The 21,470-nt window shown below is 37.0% G+C and overlaps 1 protein-coding gene across 2 annotated transcripts in view; it reads left to right on the plus strand.

Moving 5' to 3' along the window:
• LOC119793838 (glutamate receptor ionotropic, kainate 5-like) overlaps nucleotides 1–21,470 on the plus strand; it is a 307,049-nt gene that overhangs the window by 12,485 nt on the left and 273,094 nt on the right. For both annotated transcript variants that reach the window (XM_038301110.1, XM_038301109.1), the window contains exon 2: nucleotides 1,893–3,662. The gene's annotated coding sequence lies outside the window, so the exon portion shown is untranslated. The remainder of the gene's footprint in view (nucleotides 1–1,892; nucleotides 3,663–21,470) is intronic.

Here is a 21,470-nt window from a genome sequence, read left to right on the forward strand (position 1 = left end):
TAGAAAGGGGCATCTTGTGACTAAGTCTCCACAACAACCTTTAGATGGTATCTTTATGCAGAGCTTGTCTCAAAAGCATACCAACAAATACCCTATGCTGTTTCACCATCACATACATAGTGTAAAATGGAAACATGCCTAAGTCAGATGAAGAGTTTTGGCTTTGATCTAAATAAAATAGTTATGTGTCACTGTATCTCATGCCCACAGTTGAATGAGGGATCTATGATGCTGTGGGTCTGTGTCCTACAAAGGTCATGGGAAACATAGAAGTAAATGGGCTAGTGACAGAGATGGGAAGTAACGAAGTACAAATACTTCGTAACTGTACTCAAGTAGATTTTTCTGATATCTTTACTTTACTACTTATTTTTATGGTTACTTTTTACTTCTACTCCTTACATTTTAAAAAATTGGCTCGTTACTTTAGTTTTGAATCATTTCAATGGAGGTACCGTTATTATTTTTCACGTCATCAATACCAAATTCAATCTAATTGGATGGGAATCTACGTTGCATTTGACGCACCACTACAAGGCAAATCATTGCAGCTTGGTGGCAGTGGCGTTAGCATAGTAGTATGGACGACGAGATGATTGAAAATGAACACGGAGATCTTGTCCTATTGGCAGACATCCATTTAAAATGTAGGCAACAGCATGAAAAAAGTGGTTTCTACTTTTACTTTTATACTTTAAGTTAATTTACAAGCCTGTACTTTGTTACTTTTACTTGAGTAAAGAAGTTTAATCAGTACTTCCACTTTTACCAGAGTACTTTTTTAACACAAGTATCTTTACTTTTACTCAAGTACGGAAAGTGAGTACTTTTGCCATCTCTGGCTAGTGAGCTATTAGAATTACTAGTAATTTTATAATACCCATTCGGCCCATCTGCCAAAAAGCTGAAAATACAAAAAATTCCGGAACATATTTTAGCAAGAAAATTATCTAAAGTATTTGTGTAAATCAATACAGAAGTAGTATTCCAGACATAAAATAAACCCACCCCAGTCCTACATGAAACACTTGTCATAAGCTTCAGAGAAGAGAGCATCTCAGAGTAGCTTGGTTGAATCCGAATACCACAAACTGGTAAGGAATATTTAGCTGTGTGATGTGTGTCAGTGTTCACCATAAGTGTTCTCCAAATAGTAAAAACACTGCAAATTACACAAATGTAATGTATTCAGACTGAACGTGGTGTCCGCAGTGAGAGCGGTGGATTTACATAGTATCCCTATGGATAGAGTGGAGTGGGGACTGCTAAAGTTGAAAATCTGAACTTTTTTATGAAATCGCTTCGCAGGCAACCAGTCAGGGACTATTTTTTTTTTATGTGATTTAAGTTAAACAAGTGCAGCAGGGACAAAGAAAACATTTTGATACCGGATGAAAAAAATAATGCTCTGAAGAGGTTTTTGGATTGTCCAGTGAACCTAACATGGTTCAGGTTTTTGGACTGTGGTCAGAGGCCTGAAAAACCCGGAAAAAACACAGGGAGAACATGCAAGCTCCACATGGAAAGGTCCTGGTTTCCCCAGAACTCAAACCCAGAATCTTCTTGCTATTAGGCGATGACATAAGGCGTTGCTTATCACCACATCACCATGCTGCCCTCAATTCTGTATGCTTCAAGTTTATAAAGAAAAAACAACAACTCAGTTTTGTCTTTTGGGTAAAATATATATCACTTTATCAACTTAAAGATTATTATTATTATTTTTTATGTGTGGTATGAGATTATGGTACATAAACATTTTATCTACACATAAAATAAGTAAATATTTTCTTTGACACATATTTTCACTTCAGAATGGTTGTTTTACATGAAGCAGGAGCTGAAATTTACATTAACCTTAAGGTTTTGCCTTTTTATTGTTTTTACTGCAGATGCCATTGGATCTCAGACATCATTATCCAGAATGACAGAGACCTGAATCTTTGGGTGGACTCCACTACCTAGGGTTCCAACCACAGTTGATGCCTGCTGCCATTCAGCCAACCCACACTTCTTTAGAAGATCCATGTTGACTCTTTTTGTATAAGGACTCAATGGTCTCCAGCTGCTTTTTTGAGGAAATCAGACAGAGAAAGAAATGAAGGGGAAAAAAAGACTGCTGGTGTTTTGAAAAACTTGGTCCTCTGGTGAATTCCTCTTTCCAGGATCCTGTTTGAATTCTGTAAAGCAAAAATCTTGAACTGTCACCAACATCAAGCCTTGAGAAAGACTATGAAATGTAAATGAAAAAAAGCAAGTATAAAGGACACTTCTCCAAACAAGCTGCCCCACAATGTTGTCACAAAAGGTGACATGTGTCTCATCCTACCATGTAGCCACAAAAACCTATGGAAACCTAAAAACTTTTCTACCAAACCCTCAGCCAATTTAAAAGAGCTGAAAAACAACAGGGAATAAATAAACTTGGAGACTTCTCAAGTGCCACTAGATTATTATCAGCCCATGCACTTTCCATTTACATCTTTAATTTAAATTTTCTAAGTAATCATATTTTTAATTTATAGTGACAGAGTCATGAATTCCTTCAGCTCTCATATTTTCCACCACCGCTAGAGACACCTGCAACCAATTAACTACAGCTGATCCAGTTGTGGATTGTACTCAAGAAGAGGAGGAGGGATTTAATGTAAACAACAAAAAAGAAATTAAAGGCAACTGCAAACAAAGCAACAGCAAGAGATTTAAAGAAGGTGAAGAAGAACTCATTGGTCAACCTGGTATTCAATAAAAGGGAGGATCAGAGGGCAGCAGAGGATATGGCCAGATCAAGTTGCCAACACGCTAAGATAATAACTAGCTTAGAGTCAGTTGGAAAGATTGACTGCAGGCACCCAGAGTCTTGACTGATAGGCACAGGACTCATTGCAATTCTTTGTGCTGTGCGGAGCATAGCATCACAAAGAGTGCAAGAGAGAAGAGAAACTCTTGGCTGGCTGCCACAATCAGGGCCAATTAGGAGAATTTGATTATATGCCTTAATCTTGGCAGTCAGGTGGAAAAGCAGTCAGACAGAGAAAGAGGAGGCTGAGCAGGTGCCACCGATACACACCATTATCTCTGTCCATCTCTAATTGAGTTTTTTTCTGCCCCTGTGAGTGTCTCATCTCCAAACAAGAGCTTTAAGTGGTGGAGGTTCCTCAAGAGAAAACAGGGGGGAAAAAAAAAAGAAAAACACTCTTCCATTTGTGTTTTCCTTAAGAGGACAAGGACTTTTTTTCCACCAATCTCCCTCATCTCTTTAAACCTATGTTCCCTCCCTCAAGATTTATAATACCAGTTTGGACCTTGTATCGTCTGGAAGTTTCCGTGCAGCTTCCTCTATCTCAATATCGAGGCTGAGATAAAAGCCAGAGAGGAACTGATAGACATAAAAGGGAAGAGAATTGGCGTGGTACTGAATCTGTGGAGGACACAGCAGACTTATTTCCTTCCTCAATCTCAAACAGCCAGGGTATCTTGCCAAGTGTCCCAAAAACTGTGCTTCCTCTTTTTTAAATATCTTCCTTTCCCTTGGAGAGTTTTCCTCTGCTCCCCTCCTTGTGGATCATAAATTCTATCCTGGACTTCACCAAGATTAAAGTGGCCCTAGTTATCCAAGGAAATCCTTTGATATTGGCTCCTGGTGTTGTCATCTTAATTCTGTGAGTATTTTAGACATTCTTTCTATTACCATTGTCCTGCTTCATACTCTCTGTCACCTGTTTCTCCAATACTGTTTGTAGAGATCTGATGACTGGAAAGACTTGCTCTGCCATGCAACATCCCCGTAGCTCAGTTGGGTTTGATGCTGTATACATTATTCATCTTCGAGTTCTTGCTCTTCTAATTCATTTTCTGAAGTGTTAGTTTCAGACCTATATCTTTCAACCCCCCGCCAGGTATTTGCATCTGATACCCAACTAAGATGAAGGTACATATATAAGGGTACAATTTATAACATTAACAAGAAAATCAGAACATGTGACGGATGTGTTTGCCCAGTTGTGTCCTATTATATTTAATGTCCTGACAAGAAATACAGTGCAGAATGTTTGCTTTCAGTTTGCATTTGAGTACTGCTTTTCTAGTCATAGTTGTGATTAATAAGAAAACCTAAATGCTGCCTATCAGCAGGTATTAAGATTAATAATTGTCGGCAATGAATTCCCGTTACCACAGTAAAATGTTATCTTAAGGCTTTTGTACATTTTCAGCTGACATATTGAAAGAGAGTGAGGGATTTTGCATTAACAAAAATGAGTGATATGGGTCTCATGTGTCTATTTTATTGACTTGAGTCCAACAAACACAAAGGTAATTTCCTAACATTGTTGTCAGGTAATAGTATGAATATTTTAAATTACCTGCACAGGACTGTTTGTGGAAAAGATTTTTCATATGGACGTCAAGCTTTTTATCACCACTCCAAAGACCCTATTTCAGAGTTAAATACCCATTTGTTTTACTTGTCTAGGATTGCTGTTTGTAATCTTAAAATACCATACATGTCCTGACTAAATCTAGTACGTCTCTTTTATTTTCGGTGAGAAGCGTGCTGGGAGTGAAAATAACATGGTGGCAGGAGCAGCAGCATTAACCGTTATCATTGCCAGACACTGAAAGATGGGTGGTAATTTTTTCTGAATGACATGTCACTCTCATGGTGTCACACACAATCGCTACCTGTTGGAAAGCTTTCCATACTTGCAGAGGTGAATGCGGATAGACTGCTGCTTTGTGCCAACTGATGAGAACATTTCTTTTGAGCACACCCTCATCTCCTTGATTTCACCCATCTTGACCATCATAACCTCACTGCTTTGAATCACATTTGAGATCAAAATCACAGTGAAGCTCCTTGCTCTCCTTTCTGATTTTCAGCCTCTCGGGAACCTCCTGGTTTGTGTTCATTTCTATAACATTTTATTTCAGGTGATAATTGATTTCAGTGACTACAGTTTTTTTTTGTATTACACTTTTAAGCCCTTCAAGATAATAATAATAATATTGAAACATTATAGCTTTCGTCCAGTCAATAACATAGTGGCATATCTTTTCTTATGATCATTTTCTTATGTATATTCTATTTTCTTTTTTGTCTCAGTCTGCTTTTTTGTACTGATGCTTTTGTGTTCTGTGGGTGTCATTCTTTCCTCTTTTACAGTAAATTGAGGAACTGACTAGTTTATTAAAAAGATTAGGATGTGTCCTTGTTTGACATAGCAACCATTTTCATCTTGTTTACTGAAAAAAATCTTACCCTGATAGGTGTCCTTGAAAATGTAACACAACAAACAATTTAGGGCCTATTTAAAAAAAAAAAGAAGTACTTTTTAGTTGATGCCTTATCAGAATGTGACCACCTGTGGTCTTAAGTGTTTTTGCCTGAAAAGACTTACTCAAACATGAACACGATTATGATGCCCTGTTTGAAACCATTCAGGGTAAACTGCACCCTTTGGAGAAAAAAAGAGCATCTCTAATAAACCTCATAAAATTTTTAACTTTGATAAGACAAAAGGTTTCATTTAATTATTAAATGTTTTCTTGTGTGTGAAACTAGCAAAGGTGTTGTAATGATGTGCATAGTGTGAACGGATGCCTTTATAAAATTCTTTAGTTGAATTAACCAAAACGATGACAAAGACAAACTTGACGAAAACAATTTTGAAAAATTATTTTACTCATCTGCAGGAAAAAAACATAGTTCAAATAATAACAATGATAACCATTATGCCAACATGCAACTCACAAAGAAAGAACAATGTTTTTGGGTTTTTTTTTTGATGATAGCTGGATTTTCACCCTCAAACATCTTTCACCAGTAACAGTTTCCTACAAACTGTCAGACACTAAAAACTTACATTCCAAAGACCCACAAACACATTTTTCATTCAGCTTTTGAAATAGAGGTAAGCAAAGTACAGACCTCTCTATCATATGCACAATAGGCTTCTAATCTACATTTAGTTTGCAAATCCTAAATTGTGCAAGCTACAATAGAATGTGTATGCCTTTAATGGATGGGTTGCAGTTAATTTGGTGCACAAAAACTGGTTCAGACTGCCCTGTTTGAATGCAGATTTAGCATGTGATACTTGCTATAGACATGGAGAATTTTGTTGAGCTGAATGTATTTATTTTGGACATTCCAAAAGTTTCTGTTATTTTCAACAGCACCTGCACAGATGACAGGTATGATTGCTCTGTATATGCAGAACGAGCACAGGAAAAATTATTTTCTCTCCAAATGTAAAAATGAAAAAAAATAAAAAATAAATCTGATTTACTGCCTTAAAGGAATAGTACACCCAAAACATGATTAGCCTTCATTTTCTACTCACCCCCATGCTGAACAACACTCTGGAGTACTTTTTTGATATCTCAAATGCATCTGGAGATCTGGGAGGCTTCTTGCTGTCTGCTGACATTCAAATAATGGAGGTCTATGGTGACCGAGACAGAAAGGTCCATAAAAGTCCACAAAAAACGTGTCAATATTCCACCATACTGCTCGTCCAATGTATTCCAAGTGTCCTGAGTGGGTAGCATCCAGAATTTACTCGAAACGAAGTCATTTAGAATGTTTTTAGAGCATAAACAGTAGTGTATAGGATTTCCTGAAAGCGCGCAAATGCGCGCTCACGACGCTACGGAAGCCGGCAGACCAAACCAGATGAAAGTGCGCATTCAGCGTCTGCTCTGCCAATAATGCAAGCGTAGAAGAGGAAATGTGCTGTTTTACCTGTGCAAAGAAAGAAACAACGAAAGAAAAATGTCTGACTTTTATGGACCTTTCTGTCTCGGTCACCATAGACCTCCATTATTTGAATGTCAGCAGACAGCAAGAAGCCTCCCAGATCTCCAGATGCATTTGAGATATCAAAAAAGTACTCCAGAGTGTTGTTCAGCATATGGGTTAGTAGAAAATGAAGGCTAATCATGTTTTGGGTGTACTATTCCTTTAAAACGGAGAACGTTTTGCACTTCACTTTGAAATAAACACATCCTCATATTCTTGAGGATTGCCGTTTGTTAAATACGTGGTTATTTAATTTTTGCAAATTACCTTTCCACTTCTTTGATGACTGATTAAAAGTAAGAATGGACACCATCCCCAGAACTCACAATCTCTAATCTCACTTGACAGCACATTAAAAGAACTTCTATGGGTGACACCCCTAACTGTGATGATGGGAGGGTATGATCCATCTTGAACCAAGTAAATATAGTGTTTCATTTAATTTTTCATAGAAGATATGTCATGGCTTCTATTTGTGACTGCCTCCCAATAGGCACTTACAGTAGATTATCAAGCTGCTTAAAAATGGCATTGCTGGAGAGAGGATATATCTTTACTATTTGTTTTTCTGACAGTCTAAATATTTCGACATATTATTCGCAACAGATTCTTTCTTTCCATCATCTGTCATTGTGCTTTCTCTTGCAGCAATAACAGTAGACCTTGTAACGGTTTTTGTAATGATTTGCCAATTTTCATCTCTTTTTGAAACGTGTTAAATGGAGACAAAAATCCTTCATCCAAGCTCAGTCAGCTGATAATATTATTAATTTAGCTATCCTCATCCCAACAGTTTGCACAATCTGATTATTAGCATATTTATAAAGAAATTGATTAGACCTGCTTGTTTTACTAATTTAACAGATGCAATCCTTGATGTAAGTGGTTATTTGATTAATTTTTTTATGTGTATTACGATACAAAAAAATTTAATTAGGCCAAGCCCTAAGCTTGTTGCTGATACAAATTTACCAATAAAAAGTTTATATTGACACTGGACCTAATATAACATTTAAATAATAATCAGTTAAAGGTCTTTTTAAAGAGATTATATTGTATATATTTTTTAAGCAAGCATTATTTTGGAGATTCTAAGCAATTTAACATTGCTAATATACTGATCTTAATCTTCACTTCAGCTTTATATGTTCCTCCTTATACGTCTTATATCCAAATTCACTTTTTTCCTTTTAATTTTGCTTGTTTTCTCTACAACTACTTTCCCTTGGTCCATTTTCTTTAAATCTATCATCCGAATATTTTCCTCCTAAATCTTCCCCTGCTTCCTTCCCTGTGTTGAAGTGTGTCATTGTGGGTGTTTAGAATGGAAGCGCACTCCCCGTATTCAGCCTTTCATTTCTTTATGTTTGATTTTAGTAGAGGCCTCAGTAGTAATGTTCCTGCGTGGGAAGTTCGAATCAATAAGGTTTTATGCAGCTGTTGGAAGTCTGCGTGCGCCTATTTCGTCTGTGCATGCAGCATGAGCAAATATTTCTGTGTATTTGAGGTGTTTTATTGACTGAGTGTGTGCTTGTGTATGATGAGAATTCTGATTAAAAATAGTCCTAAGGAGCTGAATGTAGAGCTGAATAAAAGCGATTTGTAGATAACTGAAAAATATATTTTTTCCCTCAATGTGTTGCTTTGTAACAAAAATTAAAAGCTTCTACTGGCATACTGCACACTAGCCCTCATATAAACATCATATCATTTAAGACCTTTGCTTCTGTCATCACTTAAGGCGGCAGACTCAACACTATTGTTCATCTCTGGTGTACATTATCTCATCTTTTAGCACATAACTTGTGTGAATGGTAGTCTTCTTAAATGTGAGCTTTTTGCATACATTTTACTAAAAAGGATTGTTATTATTTATGTATAGTTTAGATAAAAAAGAGAATTTTGTGTATTGCAGTGTTTATCCAACATTCTCAAAAGTTTTGCTACAGATATTTCACTTTATTTTGCTTAAAGTGCCAGAGTTGAACTTTTAGACATTTAAAATTCTACAAGGAAATAATTAAACCAAATCTGGTTGTAACTGGAAAATACTTGTGGTCATGGTTGGATATTACCCATATGCCATTAAACTCACAATCACTGAGAAACTTTGACATGGAATGTCTCTGCTTTCAAAGTGTGGCACATCCATCTTGACTCGATTAGACTCTGCAATCAGTTGTGGATCCTAAAGAGCCTCTGTCTGGGGACACTATTACCTGCAGTAAGGAATGGTGGGGAAAGATAACGATTATGGATCCTCCATCATATTTCCTTCTCTCGACTCTCTGCTTATACCGCAGGTGGTAAAAACTCAGTGGAAAGAGGTCTAAAGGGAGTCAAACCCCCACCTACTCTGTCTGGGCTGTGTGCTGCATTGCATTGATAATTGAGGGAGCTATATTGATGTCCTGCTCTGCAGCATTAAGGAAAATCACCGCAATCTACTGTTATTGCCTAAGACTGAAAGTGGACTGCTTTAGCACACAGAATTGTAGTTTTGATGAGACTTCTCTCTGTTAAATTAGAGTCTAAAGATTAAAAAGATTTGCATCACAGGATGCAAGGAACGATAGAATTCTTCTGTTGGTCTAAAGACTTAGAAAAAGTCAAACAGAGTGTTTTTAATAAGGAGATATCCTTACTTTTTTCCTAATAAGATAGAGAGTTAATCTAAATAACTAAAGATAAAGAAGGATTACAGTGTTACTAAGAGTTGTTTTGTCTGTCTATATATGTGTATTAGTGGTGGGCATAGATTGATTTTTAAAATCTAAATTAATCTCACTGTAATCTTGGAATTAATCTAGATTAAAATGGCTAATTTGATTCCTGCCAAAGGGATTCATGAATCAGATTTAGAAATATTTAGCATTGCATTGAAATCCATTGCAGGATTTTTTTTTCTTGCAGTGATACCTTTACTGAAGACAGAAAAATAAGATTGTTAGTACAAATAAGATATTATAATATAATAAAATAAGGGTAAGAATAAAGTAAGATAAGGATGATATGTGTATGCTAAAGGATAAGTAAAAGTAAGACTTTGTTTTTACAAATCCAGCTCTCCTAGTTCAGAATGTTGTCAGAATGGTGCTCTACTATCAAAAATGTGAAGTTTTATAAAATTGTAAGGAACATTAGTCTGAGTAGTTGAGACATTCTTCTCCATTATCATTAAAATGCAAATTATAATAAGTATAATAAGTAAGAATTCATATTTGCTGTACTCTGAGTGACAGAGGTCAGTTTTGAGGATATCTTTAACTCTTGTTAACATGTTGAACTAATTTCTCCCAGCTGTGGTGTGGCGCTTTCAGATTGCTCTGAAGCTGGTTGTTACCTTACATTAATTGCTCCTCGGGTGATGATTACATAAGGTCAACTTCTGTGCTAAAACACAGGAAAAAATGAGATAATATTCAGTGTGGATGTTGATTTATATTCAACCTTGAAAAGGTAATTTCTCACTTAGGAGCAATTGTGTCTCTAATAGAAGCATGGCTGCATTATTCATTAAGTCCCCCAGAAATCTGACTAGACTGTAATCAAGTGGCTGGACTCTTGTTTTGATAAATGCAATGGAAGAGCTGTTAAGGCTGTACAGTAAAGGTAATTTGATTCAACCGACAAAACATTTGAAATAACAAAAAAAGTAAACAACATTTTAAAATATTAAATAAAACTTTTTAAAAATTGCCCCCTTTCTCTCTCTTTCCCTCAGTTCTTATATATCAAAATATAGAAGAAAACTCAAATGCTTTTGCTGTCAAATATCTTGGCACCCAGTAAACAATAGGAATAGCCTCGGATGTTAATGTTTGTTTATCTGTGGTAACTTCTTGTTTTACTTGTTGGTTTACTTTTGTTTTTCTGATAAAGATCACGATACCAGGCATTTAATCCGCTGCGTTTCTGTACAAAATACATTTGAAAGACAAATCCAGCTTAGGGAAAAAGGTATGGAGGTGGTGATGAACAGAAACACAGCAATGTAGTTTGGTTCAGAGATACAGAGACATATCTCGATATGTTAATGCTTTTCCTGATTGGTCCAGCCTGGTTGATTACCAGTAGATTTCAACAAAGCAACACACCCACTATTCTTCTTACTAAAGGCAACCCTTATTTTAATCTATACCCAAACGAAAAACAGAAAATCTATTTCAGTACATATTTAATTCTCTTACCTTTTTTTTTCTGATTACTTGAAAAGTGTAGTTATTACTTTAGTTAACACAAATGTCCAGATCAATTCAGAGGTATGATGATGATGATTCACATATCGCATGTCCTTATCAAAATGCAAGCATTTTTTTTATAATATCTGTCTTAGACTCCACTCTCCTTGTCTCTGCCAGACAATTACATTTTAAATAGGCTATCTTGGAATGTGTGCCGTCCCTTTTATGCCCTTATGGTAGATGTCCTGTAGTGAGGTGAAGTTTATGCATTCAATGGACTGTGCAATCTTAATCACATGCTATTTGTTGACAAGTGTTGGTAGAAGATGTATGTTGAGTGATCGGTTCAGTCAGGCTGAAGAAGTAGAACTGCGGGAGGGTGCTGTAAATCCGTCTCTGCTTGTTGATGAATGGAGGGCATTTTACGAGCCATGCGTCTGCCTGAGGGTTCTCTGTGAGAAAAGAAGCTGATCTTCTAAATATAGAATGCAGTGTATACCAAAAAAGTCAAGATGTTGGTTTGTAAATGCCAATGATTTTTAAACAAGGATGAAACATAAAGATAGTATGATATCACTTTTTTTATGAAATGAAAATCAATTTAGATTATAGTGATAGTGCCTAACTTTTTATGCAATTTGTCTGGAATCTAAAACCTACTAGGTACTGTAAGAGGGTTATAAGAGCTTCCCATTAAAACTATATTTATTAGTAGCTCACTTTTCTGGGTCAGCTCTAAAGTACTGCACTTTAACAGAATACAGTCTAAATAATCATTTTGAAAAAATTTTGAAAAAAATATATTTCTACAGCATTTTACAAAAGCCAAGACAAGGCAAAAGCAAGTACACAGCATTCAAAGACCATGGCAAACAATGAGAAACAAATTTATATTACTATGCTGTAATATCAATTTAAATTATGAGTTAAAAACTAGTGACTATTAACAATAACACACAAAAATAGAAACATATTAATGTCTTTTTTAACAATAAAAGAAACATTACAGCTAGATGGTAAAGTCTATAGCTTTAGTAATCTTCAAAAAATGAAAGAAGCAAGTGTAAAACTAGTAATGTTCTATATTTGTAGGATTTATCAGTAGATGTGACCTGGGGGATCATATGAAGAGTTTTGTTTAACCTTTCCATTAAGAACATTCAGAATTATGTCCTGAAGCATCTTTTATGATCTTGTGATGAGACCTACTCAACTAAGGCACTCAAGTAACACTTTTAAGAGCAGAATGATATAAAGCAGTGGTGTCAATCTTAAATCCTCGAGGGTGTCTGAGAACTTTTAAACGAGTCCCTTGACCTACACACTTGAAAAAAGTGGCTTAACTACTTTACCAGTCAAGGTCTCAATTGGAATGCCTCAAATCACTGAGGACACTTAAGCCATTTTGGAGGTGCATCTGAGTTTACCATAATACAGTAAGGGCTATCTGAATAATGCTGACAGTTAGGGAGGAACTAAGAGCAGGAAGCAAAATGCTTGCTAGCGCAGATGCAAATAGTATTGGGAACTCTTTATGTCTCTAGCAGTTGGGTGTGTTAGATATCAGTGGCTGTGTCTTCCAGGGACCCAGTCCAGATAGACCAGGTCCTTTAAGGTCTGTGAAAATAAGGAGGCCGGAAGAGTTTAGGCTATGGATTCAAACAGGTCCAGCCTTCTCCGGCTTTCACCGCTCGTACGCTCTGTGGCCTCTAAACCATTACAGTTGACACACAAAGCAGGCAAAGAGTTGATATTGAACGTTTCTCTACTGTTCTGGGTGCTAATAACATTTTCGAGGAGCTTCAGCAGCAGTATCATCATCAGGAATATCAGATTTGTAGTCACTACACTCCAGAGATGTTGGAATCCGAGGTTAAACATCCATTTACAAGCCATTTACACAGGGACAGATAAAAACATTTCAATTAACCAAAGCTTACTTACCACATATCTGACTTAATAACCATTGAAACAACTATTTTCATTAATTTCAGACGGAACTATTCAAATACTTGTGTTATATTAAACTGCACATACAATATTCACTACTGTTCACCACCTTTTACCTGTGAACACAGGATTTTTTTTGCTTGGACTTAAAATGATTCACAGTATACAGAAGACAACGGATGATACACTGAACCTATCCTACAAAACGGGCATAAAGAAGGCTACATTTGTGGGGCACATTAGGAGGAGTCTTCCAATCCAAACAGGCCATGGCTGCATCTTATAATGTAATTGGCCCACAAATCTGGACCTCGGGGGACGCAGCCACTAAATTTGAATTCAGTAGTTGTTGGAGCTATACGGTTACCCATAATGTTTTTTTGTGACAGGAAATACATTATTTCATGACAAGTACTGAGTGTGACACATGTAAATGTACAAACCTTCATTTGGGTTTTATAACCAAGAGAGTTTGCTGTTCACAACATTTGGGTAACCATGTTTTTTGTAGTTCTCTTCCAGAGGGTGGGTGTCGTGTAATGACATCTATGAGGCTGTCTGGATTCAGCACAGCAGTCCAGAGATCATTTCCTGCCCTTGATAGTGTTCTTACTGTCGAACCTGCGAAAGGTGAAGTCATGGAAATTACAATTTGTATTGAGCCAAGGTATGCAGAGCTCTGCTATCAGGCTCAGATCGGAGTCACTTGTGCTGAAAAAGAGAAACCTCTAAAAGTTACAATAAACAGCCCTCTTGAGACCCGTGTGAGAGAGTGTGAGACCACTGATCTAAAGAGTGATCAAAATAAGGTTTTATTCAACCTGGTTGAGGGTTAAATAAATGCTCCATTTAGATCACACTTTAAATTCATGATGCATACATGTCCATCATGCACTGTAATCACACAAAAGACTCTGACCCTAAAATATTAAAATATTAAAGTTTACCCAGCCCTGATTCCAATGTACAGTAAAGGTAAGGTGGTATTACATGGCCAGTGTGATGTGGTGAAATAGTAAAAACAAACATTTACAGCAACACAAGCTCCTAAATAAAAAAACAACAACAACAAAAAAACACAAGGGATGATCCTCCAGTGTCCATTTAATCTGAGACATGTTATTCCGCAAATCTGGATTATGACATAATGAGAAGGGTGTGCAACAACTTTCCTTGTTTTAGGAGCACCAAATGCATTCATACAATGTGCATAAAGATTAAAATACAAAGCTAACTTACAATGTGTTTAAAGCACTGTGTGGACTGTAATCTCACCCAATTAGTTTGTATAAGTAAAAAATAACAGTGACTTTTTAAGGGATTTTCATGATTATTATTTGCATAATTACACCCCCTAAAGGGATTAAATGCAGAGACCAGATAAACTGAGGACCTGAGAATTATACCAGACATAGATGCAAAGGTTCAGAAGATTTATTAAATATAAACACCCTGGATAAGAGCACTGACAGGAACCATAGGGGAGGTAGAGACAGATTAGAGGCTGGGATGATTTGAACGATTTCAAGAAAACTTCAAGAAAGATCCACATACATTTTCAGAATTCTTTTTCAGAAAAGTGTTCAGAAAAGTAACTAATTATAGTAGGTGGTTACTTCTCCAAGAAAAAAAAAAAGTCACTGCATTAGTCACTCAGTTACCACTGCTCTGTGAAAGTAACTAGTTTCTACTAGGGAGGAAGTACGTGTTGGATCAGCAAAAGCTGACCTGCATAAACTGCTATGAAACTGCGAAGTGTGAGTTGAATTCCTAAAAAGCAGATAAAACAAAAGATTGAAAGACATCAGTAAATGATCAATAAACATGATTTTAAAAACTGGGTGAATAATTTGACCACAATTTATTGTTCCATTATCATCCAGCCATAGTTTCATATACCCTCAAATGCTCCAATAAGCATCTACAGAACCAGAGATGTGATAGAGGCTCAAATGGCTTTATTGATTCTTTTTTTTTTTCACAGCCTTCCTCTTAAATCAGAGCTTTGTTTTCCTAGTTTTTAATTAACATGGGAAGCCCATGTTCCTTTTTAACAATAAACCCCTATACAAATTAAATTCTATCAAAAATGATAAAAACAAAACAAAACATTGGTCTATGGTCTAAAAAGGGTCGTTTAAGGAGAACAGCTGTAGCATTTGAGATGTATTTTTTTTTTTTTTTTTGCTATAGCCAGAAGTCTGCCTTTGTCCTTTTATCAACTCATATGTTGTTAGCTGAAAATACTAATCTGTGTTCTACCAGTGAATAAATGTTAGAAGATTTTGTGATCACTTGTTATATCCAAACAAAACCTTTTTTTAGGTTCACATTTTCGATACACCCTATTTGATTGTGCAAATTGCTTCAACAATCTTGACACATTTCTAGTGTAGTCTTGTATAGCTCCATTATATTCTGTTTTTTATTACTTCTCTTTTAGTTTGGTCCTTGAAGTTCCACAGAACCAGAGTCAAGTTTTTCTAATTTCGAATCCCAAACACTCGTCTGCATATTTATTCCTTTAAAAGGGTAGGAGTTGCGATCAAGGTATGCGGTGACGCAGTTATCTAAAGAGAGCTGTCAACAGGTGAAAACATTAATGAACAGCTTTCTGTCTATTTGCTCTAAGCCATTTTGTGTACATAGCCCCTTTCATTTCTAGGGATTTTGAAAGCCCAGGTAGGAGGGCTTTGGTCCTTTCTGGGTTTTTAAAGGGGTAGGGTTTTCTATAGGTGCAGTGCTTTATTACACCAGCTACAGTTTTGATGAAGGTGAGTGTACAAATGTTTTACATATCCTACGCTTGTCACGAAATACATTTTAAGATATTTTAAAACAAGGTAATTTGGTCTGTATTTGTCAGAAAATAAATAATGGTACTAATAGTTCTTATTACTGCCACCTGCTGGACTGAAGGTAGTTGTATTTTCTCAAACTGATGATCACAGGACAGAGTAATGAGATAGCACCCTAATGATTTTCCCAGAATTCCTATTACCTTGATAATACAAATCTTTGGGGTTTTAATATTGGATCTTTGGTTGCAAAGGGGCTTAGGTTATATCCATTTCTTTAGATACACCATTACCATTCTATGATAGCGACATTTATCAAACTCTGCATCTACCTGCTGCAAGCATTATTGCTTGAGCATTATGACCGTACAGTTGGATAAATAAGTCTTGAATGCTGTATGTTTATCCATTGCTTCTGTTCCAGTCACAATATATGACTACCCCAACCAGTCCATAAACCCTGATATCTCCCAGTGGCCCTGATCTTATTGATCCTGTAACTTAAGTGCGGCTCATATATGAAGGAAGATGGAGAAGAGATTTTAGAATATAAACCAAAAAAAACGACAGCTCAATATATGGAGAGTTGCCCAGATTACAGTGTTGATCAGAGAGAAATCATTACCTGACCTTTCCCAACTAAAGTATGAACATTACAGAATTTAATGAGCCAGCTTTTGACCTTAAACGATTGGAAACTATTGTGTGTTATGCTTGGAGGAGCATCACAACGTGTTTGAAATGACAATTTTCTTGCTTGCAACCTTGCAGAAAAAGATCAATAATTTCATCTTTTTACTGCTTATTCAGGTTATGCAAAGTGTAAGTAAGGCTAATGTAGCAGTGTTAGATTCACTTTTCAGGATAACTCAGGCTGAATCTCATCCTCCGGTATTTTTGCTCAGCAGACCTACAATATTTTGTGATACATTTGTTTGTAGTTTTTTTTTTTTTTACCCAAATGCAGAAGCACATGGAGAACCACAAGTTCTAATCTAACTGTTAACATTTTACTTACAAAGCAACAATTATCTGGAAGTGGTGAACTTCAGGAAAGTAAGGGTGTGGGAAAAAATCTTTTGGCGATATATCATGATTTTCGGCTGCCTGATATAATATCACGCTTGTAATAATTTTTTGTTTTTTTTTAGCTAAAACAGTAAGGGAAAATAGGCTACCTCTGTGCCGTCACTCTGGCAGGTTTTGCTGTGCAGCACAGCCCCATACTGTACCTGCAGTTGAGGCAGTGACAGTGGAAGATGTGGACTGACTCAAACCGCAAACAACATTGATACCAAAACAATCAATCAATTACACAAACAACTTTATTGTCAACTACAATTTACATTGTTATCAAGATTACGGTTTCAGTACAAATCGTTCATCACAGTACATCACATACATTGAGTGGGGGTTGGGAAGCTCAGAGGGGGAACGGTTTTACTGAGGCCATGCGTGCTGCAGAACGCTGCCTTTGTCGCGTTCTTATGGCTTCCCAGGTTCCCAAGCGGTTACCTATAGTGCTGCCTTGATCTCTGTGGAAGGATAGGAGCCACATTGGGAAAGAGAGGGGAAAGAAGCAATTTGACACTTTATCCTTGACAGGATACAGTTTGAGGAAAATTTAAAAAACCTCAGAACAAGAAAAGCACATATAACACAAGACAGACATTTCAGCAGAGGGTCACATTGGAGTCAATCTGACATTTGAGACATTAGTTGTGCGTATGACGACTGCATTCAATTTGTCTTTGGTATTCCATCGAAATGTCGAAGTTTGTAGGAGAGTAGCGGTCAGTTGTATAGAGTTTGGTTATACTCTAAGAATAGATTGGTTGGAAAAACAAGCAATCTAGTTGGTTAAAACAATTTGGGTTAGATTAAACAATATAATGGTCTGAAACTGGCCAAGCCATTGGTTTCAGTTGTATTATTAGTAGTATTATTTTTTTTTTTATTTCAGTGGCAATGGTTGTGTCTGCTGAAGGAGTTAGCCTTTCTATCCAAGGGTTCTTAGTTTGATAACTGGTGTTGGCTTTTGAAAGTTATTATACTACCAAAGCAGTATTTTGGTCAAAGTGGCAAATTATAGTTTTTTGGTAGAAAAACTACCAAATTAGATTTGTTGTTTTAACCAGAAGATTGATTGTACACATAACTTCCAAGCAGATTAAAACCAAAAAATGTGGGAAAACTATTATTTTTTAAATAAAAATGACTAACCCTCTGATAGGTAAACTTTCATCACTTACCATTAGATGGTTGTGCTGTGCACATCTAATCAAAGGGAATTTGGCGAAAAAACCCAATGAAAATGTTTTTAATGCAAATTTTTTAAACAGGAAAACTAGAAACAACTAAATAAAGCTGATTCCAGGTAGATAAAAAGAAGCTAAAACAAAAGTTGGTTGTAAAAACAAGGCCAAAGTGTTGCTTAAGATAAAATTCTTTCAGGTCTTATGTTGGTTATACTTTTTTCATACAGAACTGTAATCTCCTGTGTAGCTCTGATTTTATAATCTAACTCTGTTGTAAACTAGAACCTTATCTCCGACCGACTGCTGTTTTGGTCTTTGTGAAGTTGTTTCATTATTTTTAAAGTTTTTTCTTACACTTTTTGTCAAAGCTTTGGGGAATACATAAAAAAATTGCATTGTAAAAATGACAATAGTATGTAAAAGTCTAAAAAACTTAGAGCTGCTTTAAAGAACAGCTGCAGATGAAACACATTTATTTAATGGGCCTTTAAGTAGAATTATTCCGTTGTAACAGAATGTCTGCAGATGTTAAGGCTAAAGATCAGACCTTGGGAACCATTATGTCTTCCCTTGTAGATGTGTAGCTATGAATATCCAGTCCTGCTCTTCATTAAATCACACGGCTCACAGCAACCAAAACAAGAGGAATAACTTGGACAGGGTCAACTACCTCTCTCACATGGCATCAGAATGCAGCATCAGGTTTTCACTTTTCCACTGGGATTTTGGGTATTTTCTGGGGCACAGTTTGTAAATTAACAGTTCACAGAGCTTTAGAGGAAATGTAGAACGCAGCTACATTACACAGTAAAATGTTTTACTTTCGCTCTACGGGGGCTCTGCAGAGTATTTTTTTAAATCAATTTTTAAAAATGAACTAAACTTTTCATGTAATATTACATACAAAAAAAAAAAAATCACGTGATGTATAAATGTTAAATCTCAGTCAGTGACTGATGTATTGCACTGTTTATACACTCTTTATATAAAATAGAATAAATTACTTTTATTCAGTTTAATATGTTCCCCTTTAAAAATTTTGATAAACTTTTTTGGTAGCCTCCATTGTTTGATTGATAAGAAGAGCCATACATTTCTGCCTTTGATATAGGTTTTAAAAATGTACTGAATAAACTGCACTGAAATTGCATACTATATACCTATTCATTTTAACAACACACCAAATGATAATGGTCACTTTAAAATCCCACAAGTTATGTTATTAAGTTACATTAGCTACTTTATAAATCCAGACAACAACAAAAACACCACTCACCAGATTAACTTTTTCATTTATTGTGAATCTAGATAATTGTTGCCAAAGCCTTTATAAAATATCCAGTTATGTATATATATAATTTTTTTTTTTTTTTTTTGCTGTAGCATTGTTGTTTACTATTTGTTTAATGATAATACATCCTTTGATTATGTGTAACTCATGCCAAAAAATATTGTCCTATCATTATAATCATCCAATTTGCAAAACTTAGCTGGGCCTCCAACTGGGACTATGTAACTTGATCAGTTGAGAATAGCTTAAAGCTTTCTGAAAACAGTCTATTTATGTTTGGTACTAAACAATAGGTATCACAATATATGAAAAAAGCTTAACATGTCAAGTGTTAAGTATGTTTGAAGATTTGTGATGCTATATGCTGATGCTATGTACTCACTTACTTTCCAAAGACATGGAAGCATTTTCAGAGTTGACTGTGTTACTGACTTAAAAGTACCAGGACAGCTTTTAATAAAATGTGTTGTACTCAAAGGGCCGGATTTATCAAGATCCAATATTGCGTGCAGTAATTTGCGCTCACAAACTGGAATTTTGTGCGATGGGCTGAACCATGGTTTGCGGGTGATTTAACAAGAGTGATTGAGTAACTGGTGGCAGGTGAAAAACTGTTGGAGACACCCTATTTAAATGATGGTTTTGCGCGTTTTGTGGTTTGCGGCAAGTAGTTTGTACAAACTAGTGCATTAAGAAATTTAAATCTTACAGTGACACCCCCACCCCCTCAAAAAAAAAAAAAAAAAAAAAAAATATAAAACTTTGGCAACCTTTATTCCCTAAGGTGGTATGTGGCTGAATTTCTACTTCACTGCAGTAAAAAAAACAACAAAAAAAACAGGTGTTTTGTATTGGCCTGTAGAAAAATGCACATACCAAATGGCTCACAAGAAGTGACTGTGGATGAGATTACTGCGCGTACGCATCCCCGCAGCATTGGCATGTTGCTCCACAGGCGCAGGGGGGTGTCATGATGGGTTCTCAAATGGGACGGACGGTGGGCACAGAGGGCTCGAGGAAACAGGTTTAATCTGAGAAACATGGAAAGTGGGATGGATACGGAGGGTCTGGGGAAGTTGCAAACGAACAGAGGAGGGGTTGATGATGCGAGAAATCTTGAAAGGCCCAATGAATCTTGGGGAGAGTTTTCGAGACATCCCCTTGAGGGGGATGTCTCGAGTGGAGAGCCAAACTTCTTGGCCCACAGAATACTCAGGGGCGGGGCGTCTCTTAGCGTCAGCGAAACGCTTGACTGACTCGGTTGACTGGTTGAGTGTAGCGATTGTTTCCCTCCATATCCTCTGGCAGCGACGGATGTGATGGTTAACGGACAGCACCGATATCTCTCTCTCATCTGCAGGGAAAAGAGGTGGTTGGTAACCGAGACTGACCTGGAACGGGGACTGTCCAGTGGATGCAGAACGGAGAGAGTTATGGGCATATTCTATCCACGGGAGGTATTGACTCCAATCCACAGGGTTGTTGGAAGTGAGACAGCGGAGGGTGGATTCCAGTTGCTGGTTCATGCGTTCTGTCTGGCCGTTTGATTGAGGATGGTAACCTGAAGTGAGAGATGGTTTGCAGCCGAGAGCAGAACAGAAAGCCTTCCATACCTGCGAGATGAATTGTGGACCTCTGTCCGATAGGATCTCCTGGGGGATGCCATGAAGCCGGAAAACATGTTTTATTAATAGCTGAGCAGTCTGGAAGGCCGTGGGAAGTTTCCTGAGGGGAACCAGATGGCAGGACTTCGAGAAACGATCAACAATGGTTAAAATAGTGGACATACCTCGGGAGACAGGGAGGCCGGTGACAAAATCTATAGCTATATGAGACCATGGGCGCGAGGGAACAGGAAGTGGTTGAAGCAGGCCAGAAGGAGGTTGGTGTGAGGCTTTGTTGCGGGCACAGGTGGGGCAAGCCAACACATACTCCTTAACGTCTCTGTGGAGTTTGGGCCACCAGAAGCGCCTGGAGATGAGAGCTATAGTCCTACTCACTCCTGGATGAGCGGTGAATTTGGCGGCGTGCATCCACTGGATGAGACGGGACCTGACTGAAGATGGGACATATGTGCGGTTAGGAGGACCGGTACCTGGGTCTGGTTCAGTGGCTAGGGCCGAGTTGATGAGGTCCGATATCTCCCAGTTGACCACTCCAATGGTACATGAAGCTGGGAGGATGGGT

This window comes from Cyprinodon tularosa, unplaced genomic scaffold (assembly GCF_016077235.1).
Source record: "Cyprinodon tularosa strain WSP-4 unplaced genomic scaffold, ASM1607723v1 ctg460, whole genome shotgun sequence".
Lineage (NCBI taxonomy): Eukaryota > Metazoa > Chordata > Actinopteri > Cyprinodontiformes > Cyprinodontidae > Cyprinodon > Cyprinodon tularosa.